Source organism: Haemaphysalis longicornis, unplaced genomic scaffold (genome assembly GCF_048455015.1).
Source record: "Haemaphysalis longicornis isolate Haplotype H1 unplaced genomic scaffold, Haemaphysalis longicornis Haplotype H1 scaffold_1, whole genome shotgun sequence".
In the NCBI taxonomy this organism is placed as follows: Eukaryota; Metazoa; Arthropoda; class Arachnida; order Ixodida; family Ixodidae; genus Haemaphysalis; species Haemaphysalis longicornis.
In genome coordinates, this window is record NW_027526203.1 from 316,285,278 (window position 1) to 316,298,677 (window position 13,400).

Below are 13,400 nucleotides of genomic sequence, written 5' to 3' on the forward strand. Positions count from 1 at the left end.
CACACACACACACACACACACACACACACACACACACACACACACACACACACACACACACACACACACACACACACACACACACACACACACACACACACACACACACACACACACACACACACACACACACACACACACACACACACACACACACACACACACACACACACACACACACACACACACACACACACACACACACACACACACACACACACACACACACACACACACACACACACACACACACACACACACACACACACACACACACACACACACACACACACACACACACACACACACACACACACACACACACACACACACACACACACACACACACACACACACACACACACACACACACACACACACACACACACACACACACACACACACACACACACACACACACACACACACACACACACACACACACACACACACACACACACACACACACACACACACACACACACACACACACACACACACACACACACACACACACACACACACACACACACACACACACACACACACACACACACACACACACACACACACACACACACACACACACACACACACACACACACACACACACACACACAGACACAGACACAGACACAGACACACACACACACACACACAACGTATACCTAGAGCATTCGAAACAACTTAAAAGGCAAAAAAACATATTTTCGTGCTGCGATATCCCGCGAAAATGCTGAAACAGCGAAAAAATAATTCAGCACGCTGGCGTTCACTCTGCCCGAGATGACAGAACCCTTGTTTATGGCATTCGCCTTTCAAGCAAACGACCACTAAAGATGCTTGTAAAGGCAATTGTGGGTGTTAAACAACGTACGTTAATCAACTTTGTACTTGTAGGATCAAGCAAAAATACATAGGCCACATATTGAGAGTTTTCTAGCACGAAGACGCGACAACGAAGGCTGATTTACAACTCAAAGCGCACGCAACGTCGGCCAGACGAGCCTCGCTTCATCCCTAGGCTAACGACGCCGCCTCGCGGCGTGTGTCGGAGTTAGCAAAATTACATCGCTTCCCTTGCTTCCGCGCCGAATGTCCGGGACGGCCGGAGCAACGACGCGCCGCCGGCAGCAAATCGCATATATATATATATATATATTCTGTGTGTAATCCTCATAACTTCTGGGTTGTTCCCCTCCTCGGCGGTTTGACACTGGAGCTCAGTTGGACAATAGGACTTCTGCATTCGCAATAAGTGCTTACCCGTCCTCGGAGTTTTACCGCTAACTCGTTTACAGCTAACCCGCTCGTTGGGATTTGCCATGGGTCTTAGAGTGTAAAAAGGAGGTCGAAGTAAACAGCTAATGGAGGCGAGGAGAATTTACTCGACACCGCCGCTTACGCGCCGCCGAAGAGCAAAAAACGAACATGATGTTGGACCTGCAAAGGATGCTTCACTGCAACGTAGTTAATCGACCAGATTTTAGGGGAAATCCCCAAGGTGGAGTAAGTTGATGATCAATTCGTTCTCGCGCTTTAAACGACTAGCCTCCTGGTTAGCTCAGTTGGTAGAGTGACAGCTCCCATTAAGCGGTGGTCCCGGGTTCGAATCCTGGACCAGGACGAATTTCTCTTCAACTGCGAAGTTGTATAGCTTTCCTTTGTAGCTGTATGGCTGTAATCAGGTGGATGTCAAACTTTCCTTCGCTGCAACAGTAGCCACACTGAGGGAATGCCGCCTTTATTAACGAAGGCATGATCCCGATGGCATCGGAATAGTTTTTTTTTAATTACGCCCACCTCCCCTCGCGGGAACCCTGGTGTGATGCGACGCTGAAGGGGGTTCCATTGTGCGTTTCCGTTGGGTCGATTACTCGAACTGCGTGAGCAATCGTCGGGTAATGCGAGAGAGAGAGAGAGAGAGAGAGAGAGAGAGAGAGAGAGAGAGAGAGAGAGAGAGAGCAAACGTAGCGCGGACGACCGTCGACTGAGAGACCGGCCGGAGCGCGGCACTCCGCTTATATGCGCAGTGCGCCCCAAGCAGAGGAGACCGCGGAGAGAAAGGCTGCTGCACATGCGAACAGCCCGCTTGCGCCGCGCGCAGCGCCGCCCACCGGCGGAGTGAGAGAGCGCGCCGCACTGCGCACGCCACAGATGTTGGGGGAGAGGGCGCGCTATCACGGCGAGAGGAGAGGGGGTGAGCGGAGGAGAGACGCAGCTGTGCGGACGCGGACAACGACGAAGACGGACGCAGGACAGGGTAGCCGGCAAGAGATGCTCCTCTAAGCGTCGCATCTAAAAGACGATAGTCTTTCTTAGGCTACTTGAACGGGAGAATTTTGGTCGGGCTGTCTGTATCTCTGGCCGTCTGTCACTCGATTTAGCCAGCCGGCCAAAGTGAAACACTGTCTGCGCAATAGTCTTATATACTCACCGCCAAATCTAAACGTCTAAGTCCGGTGTTAGTGTTCATAGTTGTCAACATTGTTGAACAAGAACAAGACATTACGCAAATATAAGGCAGAAAATCAATACAGGAGTTGTATTTGCAGTGTTATTTATTAGAAAATTAGAGACATTTGCTTTTTGTGATAGCAAATAAACTACTATCAACTGCAGAAAACGGTGGCCAGCTGTTGCCCGCGCTACCTGGCGGAATCCTAAAAAATGAAATGACAACAGCAACAAAATGTTTTACTAGATAGGTTGCGCGTTCCTCTTGGAACGCTCGTGGAGTGGGGCAACTTGGTTCTATAAACGTTGTAGTCGGGTGCCTCGATTCACGCTAGTCTCCGCCGTACGGCAGCGCTTGCATCGAGGCACCCGACGGCGAGGAGTGGAACGCGGTAAATTTAAATAGACTTGAGCAAACCTCTAACGTGTTATCTTGGAAGGAACGAGACGGGAGAGGAACAGCACTAGACCTGAGCGGGAAAGAGAATGGATTGATTTACTTGCCAGGGGCGCCAGTCGACTATCGTCTTGCGTCGACATTTGCAACGAAATGAGCAGAAACGCGGCCAATTTTTTTTCTGGGGCAGCGAAAACCAGACTATGACCAGCATCCCCATCATAATCTAAACATTCAAGAGCCGAACCTTTATTATGGTGGTGGATTCTCCGGCCAAGCTGTTTCACTTTCACTGGGTTGCACAAGTTCACAAAACCAGATGGCCGGGGACACCTAGGTACTTAAAAGCTGTGATTGCGAAACCATGGATGGGTAGTTGAACAACGCCTGAGACGCCTTCTTTCAGCCTCCAGTTTTCGAAAGGCTTTGTATTCTGCCACTTGAGACGCTTTACTCTCCGATCCGCCTTAGCGCTGTGCAATGGCTTCGACCTTTCTCCTGCGCGTTGCACCGCTGCTCAATCCTGCCACCGTGTACTGCGAGAGTTGACGATGATGGTGAATTTCGCTGCTTGTCTGTTCGCTCGCTGGGTTACCTTGATCTGATGCCTACATCTGAAGTGCTATGGCGCGGACGGCCACCTATAGCTATTGCCGAGTTCAAGTTCACGCTATAGAATTCCTCTTTCCGTGGAATGCCGCGTGCTATGAAACCTTTTCGCTGCGCCCTCTATCCCTACCACGATTTCTGACGATAGACATTTCTCGGGGCGGTACACACCCCTCCCCCCTCCCCCGGACACACACACTCCCTTGTAAACGCATACCGGGAATGCATGCAGGGGCGTAAGCAGCTACACGGTAAGAGGTGGTGGAAGCAAAGAATATGAACGCGACACCACCTCTCACGTGCCTCCGGAAAGCAAGAAAACAAAAATAAAAAAGCAAACCAAGAAAAGAGTGCACGCGGCGCCTCCCCGTTGGCCTGCATGGAGAACACCCCGCGAGCATCTGAAACAATGATATCTTCAAAGACCGCATTACGAGCGCAAGCAGAGCTAGCTTCTGATCATGTTGACACCCGTATTCCGGCCGCTGCCATAGATTGGCGGCCTATTGTGAGAACGCCAGAGGATTAGCGTACTCACAACGATGATTATGATGAGCGGCCTTTATTCATGGAGGGAAGGCCTCTAGACACGTCATAGAAAACAGCGCAGGTAATCTAATCGGCGGTGTCGTGCGGCACACACCAACGAAAATCGTGCGCGAAAAGCCGAGCGCAGGCGGGAAGCATGGGTTGCCGATGAATCCTATCACTTCATTGGAGCCGAGCGTAAGCGACTTACGCGACAAGAGCACGATGCGCGCTGTGAAGCAGACAACGCTTCAAAGAGACGCAGGTATGAAGATGCGAAGATTAAAAACTCTAATGCAGCCAACGCATAGTTCAATCGTTAATTTTTGAACAATGCATTCGGACATCCGTGCAGCATATGTTATCGTTTGTGGTACACGAGCGATTTGTCCAAGAAGAGAAATGTTAAAGACACGCAAAAGCAGGATGCGAGTACTGCTGGGTGCGTTTCCAGACGATGATGTTGGCAACATTAGACTTGCAGGGTCTGCACAATTTCGCAGATGTAATCTGTCACTTATTTTTATTACGTTTGGCTAATCGCACCGCGACTTCCAGTCAAGAAGATTTGCGTCTCACGTATGGCTGTGGGAAATTTGAGACAAACCAGCAAGTTATTAACGCCCCCGCGAATGTCCAATTTATGGTGCAGGCGTGGACCTCTATGCGACTCTCGTGACGGTTATTCAGACAAAATAAAACTCCAACGTTGATTTGTTTAGGTCAATTGATTTTTTGTGGGTTTTGTATGGCACACCTAACAGCTTCGTTTTCCTCTTTTTTTGTTTTTCAATGAATACTAGGATGTCTGTGTGTTTTCCTGCCTGACAGGTGAATATCAACACGCCCGTGAACTCGCAGCAGGCAGACTCAGCGCTTCGAACACTCTCAGTGGTTTTTTTAAGAAGGTAATGAAAATTTTCTGCGTGACGTAGCGGCAAGGGATATAATTATCAGATAAAGGTGCTGCAAGGGCTTAAACCACCAAATGTACACTAAATGTTTGCCACTCAGTGTTTGGCAGTGAAATAGGTTCCCATGCATCTGCATGCACATAAAAACTGTGCGATAAAAAACCTCCTTACTTTCATCGCAGTCGTCACTACCACGTCCACGAAGACAGCCAAAGAAAGTGTCACAGCTTTACCTAAAGTTACAGCAACAACATATTTCATCGCCATAATCCCGTACTCCCAACAACCATGTCGTTAATGGAAAAAAGGTGCATCTCGTCTCAAGCTCTCAACCAACTACGACGTATGCAGAAGCTATCCGCCATTAGCATTGTCTGGACACCACGCCACGCTATCTTACGAGGGAATGGGGCGGTACACACCACTGCTCGAGAATAAACCACCTGGGGATTCACAGAAAGCAGAACATTCGCCCCAAAATCCCGCACCACCCAGTCACAAGCCGTTATGCAGATATCCCTTACGACTACTGCCAAATTGTCTCAACTACCCCCTTCCCTCATCACTCTCTCAACACCAGCGATGCTCGTCTCTGGCGACGCCTACAACCCCGGACCTCGTACAACACAACAATTCTACATGGTATCATCCACCATGTACCCGTACGAATTCCAATCCTAAGGAACCCCCAACATCACATACCACCTAGTATGTGCTTGTTTCCCCTACCCCCCCTTGGAGCAGTGGGAGTGCGAGCTGACCATCTGCCTACCAGAGATGCAGGGCAACCTTGTGTATCGTGTGGGAAAGGCTGCCAAGGCTCGGCGCTTTCCTGACTTGGAAGGCCACACACCACACGACCTTCCGCTCCAGTAAACGTTTATCAACAACAGCAGCAGCAACCACCCAAGCACTATACTTTTAATGTAGTGAATGCGGGAGCATTAATGTACTAATATATATGGCAGATTGGCTCTCTTCGCCGCGTACCACCGCTTTCGCTCCTCCGTGGCGTGTAATTGCCGTGGGCGATCACGTTTAACTGCTGCTATTGAGGCAGATACTTCACAGCCAATCGCTGCACACACTGCACCGATGAAATTCAAATAACAAATGTCGCCTGGAAAGCAGCGCGCTCCTTTCTTGTAAGGAGACTCTTTTTGCAGGTCGTTCCGCCACACCATACTGTTTTGAAATAAATGCAATTGAAAAAAAGCCTGGTTAGGTTCGTCAGCTTGGGTAAGGTTTCAGTTAGTTTAGGTTATGTTAGGTTAGGTTTGGTTTGCTAAGGTTACTTTAGGTTACGTTGAAACAGCTTTTCTAGACAGGTGATGCGAGGGAACGACCTGCGAACTGACTATCCCTTTTCTCTACAGTTGCGATTGTGTCTTTTGATTATCACCGTCACCTGTCTTTTTATATTGCGTCGTTTTTCTCTTCTCCCCGTTATTATGACGGAGAGGCTTGGCCAGTCGCTCTCCTTAGCCCTACACATACCCTATTAGCGTAACCTTGCTTTACTGCTTCTGTAATGATCATGCTCGAATTCTCCCTGGAGACCTCTTTCAAACTTGCCCCTAGCACACGTTTGAAAGTCGAAGGCCACAACGCGTTCACCAGGTTCACCAGGTCAGCTACAGCCAAGTCTTGGCTGCGGTGCATAGGTGACGCCTACTCGACTCGCATTTCGTACGCCCGGTTTTAAAATGCCGGACTCGAATTTACGCATTTTTTTTTCAACTCAATGACTGTTCCTTTCTTTGCGGCGCCGGCCGTATTGTGTGCCCTTGCCCGGTAATGACGACGGGAACGCCGGATTTTCGACCTCCCGAGACAACTGATGCTGTCGTATTAAAAAGGCTACAGCTGTGTGGCTTTTATGTGCAAATCTCCAACCATATTCTCAGGTAATTTAAAGTTGATGAAACAGTGTGAAAACGGCATCTCTGGCTAAATTAATACTTCAAGGGTATCCTCTCGGCAAAGAGAACTCCTAGAGAAGAGAAAAGAAAATATTTTCGATTTCCTCATGATCAGTTTACCGATATTCTACTACAGCCAATATCCAAACCTTCACGACCTATGTCGTGGTTGTCCCCCTACCTCTTGATGTATGTTCAGATTGAGGCTCTGCTGTCGTGCAGCCAAGAAATGTTTCTACATTCCCCGCGTCCATGACGAAAATTTATCATCCCACTTCGCATTCCTAAAATATCGTAGATGTCTTCTACGGTGCCATGCCCCCAAATGGCAAACTGCTATAACAAACAAAACAAGTTTCGTTAAGAAAGAGGCTCAGCATACGCTCTTTGATCTGCGCGAACATCATAACTGCGAGTATTTGTGATGAAAGAGTGGCAACACTCCTGAATGGGCATTACTTTTCTCCATGCGATCAGGTGGTCACTGATCTCTCAGCAGTTTAAAGCGGAATTCCGATTTTAAGGCTGTTTAGTAAAACCAATGTTTGGCGATTTTCTACATACTTTTGAACAGCGTCATGAGCCGCCCCGCCATCTAAGAGCTCCTGCAAAAGTCCCGTTTGAACACTGCGCCAAAGACTTCCGTCGGGGCTGTTGATTACTGAAACCTTACCGCGGTGGCGAAAGAAAAGTGACAGTGGGCGTATAACGATATGCATGATGATGCTGGAAGCGTGAAACGTAGTGTCAGTGTTTCTGAAACGCCATGGTACTCTGATGTTTACGAGCTCCCACGTTTATAGGTGGCCGAAATCACCATCTCGAAGAAACTGCAAAAGCTGATACGATACATGGCCGAGTCTCGCAACATCTCTTTCCTACAGTACAATGATTTAAACCTTTGACGGCCAGTCTGTCGGGTGAACTATTCCCCTAAAATTTAACATGGGAAGGCACTGTGCAACCTTATTCTAACGCCGCCTTCTTATAGCATCCCAAACCCAGAGTCTCTTGACCTATAGTGTCCCGTAAGAAACTACGCTTAAGTGGCTGAAAAGGAACCCTCAAGCCAAAAAATTGTGTCACCTTCCGCGTCCTGCATTATCGAAGCAGTTATTTACCTTTGCGAGGGACTGAAGAACCAGCCACAACAAGGAGTCCCATACACTAAGCAGATAGGCGGCAGATATTAGTATGAAATTTTTAATGTCCAATAAGAATTTACGATAATCCATCCAATGCTTTTTGGACACATCAGAGATATACATGAGAACTTAGCCATGAAGCGTAATCTAATCTTGCGCTTGTAAGTTCTGACATCCGAAAGAATGTTTTACCATTCATTCTGGCATACTGCAGGCACATGAAGTAAGGTTGTTCTTTAATATCAAAGTCATTTGTTAAGTCCTATATCCTTCAAGCATGCTGTACCGCCCAACGTTTCTAATACGTACTTTCTCGCTACTCGCAATCTTAATTTCAATCGCTCGAGACCTTGCGTGTGTATTTACATTCACTGTTTCGGTACACTTGATTTTTATAGGTTTGATTGATTGTAGGGTTTAACGCGTCGACGCAACGCGGGCGATGAGGCGCGCCGTAGTGGAGGGCTCCGGAATAATTTTGACCGCCTGGGTATCTTTATCATGCGCCGAAATCTCGTACACACGGGCGTTTTTGCTTTTCGCCCCCTTCAGAAAAGCGGCCGGCGCGACCGGGAATCGAACCCGCGACCTCATGCTCAGCGGCCACTGAGCCACCGCGGTGGGTGATTTCTATAGGTAATAACCGCTGCTACGTGGAAAAACACAGCATTGTTCTTAACCATAAATTCTTTCAAATCTTTTGGAACAGAAAGCCCCACTACTCGCACCTGTGCTCTGTTCTCAGCTTATCTGGTCGGAGGTAAACAACAGGACTTCGTAGCTTCAATTGGTCCTTAGTTTTAATACAAAATTCCTGATAATGAATAGTAGTACAACCTTACCGAGATTTTATAGCTACTCATTTTTTAACCCTGGACTCTGAAACAAAGGGAGGGAGCTTGAAGCCTGCTTGAACTACTTAATAGTAAAGTAGGAGACTAGTCCTAGGGTGGCGACGGCTTTGGATCACGAGGCGTTTCAACTCACTTGGTACTACGAATAACCTGTGACCTGGAATGTACTCCGACTTAAACCTTTAAGCCTAGTTATTTACTGCCTTTAAGACGTACGTCCAGATAAATACGCAATTGATGTCATCAAAGCACAGTTGTACACGAAAGAGAGGAGCATCGTAGAAATATACAACTGGTGACTCATGAGAATTCCTGCTTGCTCTTTCCTTTTTGCTGCTCCGTGTTTTCTTTGCCAAGTGTGCGCTATGCACTCAGTCCTGGCTTTAAGCTCTCCCTTAGCCACGCAAACCTCACAGGTCGCCAAAATTTATCGTTCCCAGATTTAAGTAAAAGCCAGGGGCCGCATTGCGTTTACACAAAGAATTAGCAAGGCTGAAGACGCAGGGAAGCAGCTTGTCGGCGTTATGCTTTGGTTAGCCGAAAGCAAACAAAAATCATCTACAGCCCAGTTGAACGTTCCAGTCATCCACTGCGAAGTGGGTGACTGGACCGGCGAATCTTCTTGGAAAGTGTCTATAACGTTTGAACAGCAGCGGAGGAAACTGTGGAAGCGAACTGCGAATCATAAAAAAGGTCGAAGACGACGATTGGTGCGAACGTATTGAAAAGCGGCGTTCAGTTCAGTGGGCGTTTATGAAACTCTCCCTCCCACAGTTTTTCCGAATGCAGAAACCCCAAAGTTTTTTTTAACGAATGCTTAACGCGAATCGACTGTCGGCTGAATTCAAGAGAAGCCTTTGACTCTAAAGGGCACCTGACTTGAGTTTTAGAAATTGATAGGGTGCAGTTTGCATGATATAAGAAGAAATCGTCCGTCTTTTGAAGTGGTTAATGAATTTAAGGAAAGGCTCTGTTTCGCAAAGGGTTCTGACTTGAAATCCACAGTTACTATGCCTTTGACCTCCGTAAGATAAGCCAACATTGCAGCCTTACAAATTCAATGTAACGAAAGAAAGCAAAGCTTTGCTGTCAGTTATTCTGAAGTCTCACGTCAAAACTTCGTCAAACCACCTGTTGATCATAAGGCTGCAGCTCAGGTATGTGTTAATGACCAAAGCGTTTCTGTCGACTTATTTTACGGAAAGCAATTATGTATCGATTTATTTTAGATCAGTCAAGAGTTTTGAACTATGTATCGTTCCCGTCCACCGTGCTGTGAAAAATTGCAAGGCACGTTGCCTAACGTTACTCGTAAACGACATATCTTAAAACAATGAATGCTCCCCGTTGTATAAATGGCGCCGTTAGTTGATGCCGGGAAGGCTGTACCGTAGAGAAATGCTGAACCGAAGCTTCCTCCTGATGAGTATGGGCCCCACTTTGAGGGAAAGGACAGGACGACTACTATTCGCTATTATCGATACTCGTTCTCACGCCAAGTGGCACGGCGTCTGCGCATGAGCGAGTGAAGGGGGTGATAGGCATCTTCATGGTAAATCTGGCCGAAGACAACCTCATTTCAATATAGCACACAACAGTAGAAAATAAGAGGCGAGTTCGCTTGCATCGGGCACTGTGCGGGCACAATGTCTGATGCGAGGCGGAACACGTGTTTGGAACACGCCTCGTTTCAGCAACATGTGCGCTGATAGCGGTTCTCATTGGTTGCGCGTCTGCTGGCAGGGACCTCTGTCGGTTCCTCGGCCGCTCGTAGCGAAGCTGGGAACTAAAGGCGGTCGGCGCGCGGCGGCCCCGTGGTCGGCGGGGTCCGGCGGTCACTCACCCAGGAGGCGCGAGGAGTCAGCTGCGATGCGTGCCGCATGGGCCTGGTCTGCGGCGGGCGCAGCAACAGTTTGGCGCGGACCCCCCTCGAGCGACTGACCCGGGGCTCGGTGAGAAGGAGCGCACCCTTTCGGCGCCCACGGAGTCCGGGAAGACCGGGACGCTGCTGGCCGCGCCGCCAGCCTCCGGGTTTCAGCACCGCCCATTGGTTCGTGCCCTACGCGCGCATGCGCGCCTGCAGCACCAAGAGGCGCGCACAGGACCGCGCGCGCGCGCTCGTGCCGAGCGGGAACAAGAGCGTGAGATGTTTCCCCTGCTCTTCAGCGCCCCGGGTCTCCTTTTTATTTAATTCCCGTTGCCGCTTTCCCCGAAAACGCGAGGCAGTTTGCCGGCGTAATTAGACAAGAAGCGCTTTCGGAACGACACTTGAGGCACCGCGTGGCTGGTCAGCGTCTTGTTAGGAGTCTCTCCTTTTCGAACATTAGCCACACAATTTGTTTGCAGGAAACCATGGAACGCTGAGGTTTATTTTAGACCAGGCGCTCGCCTTGGCCTGCTCGTCTTCTACGCTTTGTTTCCCGTGTTTCTGGTTCGTGCTGGCGTCTGGCTAAGTCAATTTGCGCCACTTTTTCCAATAAATACCAGACCAAATCACCTTGCGAAGCCTACGTCACATGGAAGGCGACCGATTGCAATAAACTTCATTTAAGTTAATTAAATTTATTTCCAACCCGGTCCCAGGGCATTACACAAAGGACAGGGGGTGCAGAAACGTACGCCACAGCTTCAAATAAAAAAAGCACAAAAAAGAAAGGCAAGTAAATAAAATCAAACTACAATGGTACAAGTAATACCAGACAAAAACTTGGAGGACAAAAAGGCGCGAAAGTCGAAGCGACAGAGCAATACCATTGAAGCCTTTCCGTGCTCCGTGCACAACTTTACAACTTCCCGGGCTTTATACGCTGATTACCTAATATGCAGATCATATTATTAAACGCGAATCATTGCACATCGAATTGATTCCTCTGCTACAAGAGAGACAAAAGCTTCGACACCAATCATTCATGCAGTTGACACATACACACATTTTTTTTTCTCTCTTGCTGCACATTTTCCAGTGAACACAATGTTCGCATTCTTTAAGCTAAAGTTCGAAATTTGCTTTAATTCATCACTCAGAGCAGGAACGAGAGCAAATTAGAATCTTTTAATCCGCGACATTGCTACAGCACTGTCAGCCTGCTGCGGTTGTTCAAGCGCGGGGTCGACAGCAGTCGTGCCGCCACTCTACTTATTCCAGCCGAATCGATACCTTCGGCTGAGACCCGTTGCCTTGTCCAGCGCAACTGCTTGCGCGGCTAGTCCGTTTCGAGAACCTATGGAGCCTGTTAGTTGCCTTAGAATGCCTATCCTCCCGTCGAAAAAATCTTTGGAGACTGTTGCGTTTCCCTGCAGTGTTCTAACGCTAATTCCTTCGATCCTACGTTCACCGTTCGGAAAGGTGGAACCACCAAAAGCAGCCAGAGCGCTGGCACGCTATCACGCCAGCCCGGCGGCAAACCGGAGCGCTGTCCAGTGGGCAGACTCGTGGAAACAATAGTTGCCCGCATTTATGGCTGTCACCGTAGAGAATTCGGCCCTTCCAAGTTAGTCTCATGCCGCTGCATATTCTATTACTGCAGGGGGTGGGGGGCGAATAAATATGCCGATGAATTCCCTAGAATGACACAACCAAGAGTATGCACAGGTGTGCGCAAGCACACCGGATAATATTTAAAGCAGAAACGTGGTCGCTAGGGCAGTACGTGGACCAAGAATTACCAGGGCCCCTATAGTATGGAGAATAGAATAACTTCTAATGCCTTCTGCCTCCCCACGCGCGGGCTCTGCACCAGGTAATTGGAAGGGTCATAATCGCATGAAGAGGAATTATCCCTATCATTTTGCCATGGGCCTTCTAAAGAATACCTTCCGTCATTGAAAATTCCCCAACGCATCAACCTATTGGCGTTCTACTCCATGTATGTACTACGTTTCAAACATCATTAGGCTTGAGTGGAAGTAATATTGCCCTGTTGCTGACTTGTACCCGTACTTACACTATTGAACTGAGATAGAAGCGGCAGCAGTGACAACGGGAACGTTGTGAAAGGCAGTCCAATGGTGCGTTATCCCTTTAGTGGTTATTGAAATTAAGAGCTCTCGGGAGTTAAAAATATCTCCGCGTGCCTGCCGGGCTAGTTGCTTCCAATGCCGATCCTCAGATGTCGCAAACATTTAGGTCTGTTCCTAATGACCTCCCCGCATGGTGTCGCGGAATTTAAAGCAGCGATCGAGACGACGAATAGAAGCGAGCGAGCCATATAAGACCACAGAAAACAAAGCCCAATGGTTATACTCAGCCGTAGTTCGTTCGACAATGAGGATAGGAGGGCAAATCCAAATTTTCAGCGGAAATAAGATATCGAAAAATCCGGTGGAACCAGGTGGTGAGGGCGTTTTATGTGAGTTATTTACAGTTAGCTACTTCAGCAATGTAGTGTATTTGTTGATTGCATCAAGTGTGAAGCTTACTCGAAATATAAAGGTTCGCAAATTTGGTGCGTGTGTTAATGTTCTAAAAAATGTAGTTTTTCAGAGCTTTCGTTTCCTGATTTACAAGATTCGCAGTTTTTTTTTTCTGGTTTTATGGCGACAGCTGTAACTACAGAAGGGAGATAGCATTCCAT

The 13,400-nt window shown here is 48.2% G+C and overlaps 1 long non-coding RNA gene across 1 annotated transcript in view; it reads right to left on the reverse strand.

The window, feature by feature from the left end:
- The window catches only part of LOC144170292 (uncharacterized), a 303,473-nt gene extending 292,650 nt beyond the window's left edge, over positions 1–10,823 (reverse strand). The window contains exon 1 of the long non-coding RNA XR_013322598.1: positions 10,670–10,823. This is a non-coding gene — a long non-coding RNA (uncharacterized LOC144170292). The remainder of the gene's footprint in view (positions 1–10,669) is intronic.
- Between the last annotated feature and the right edge of the window lie 2,577 nt (positions 10,824–13,400).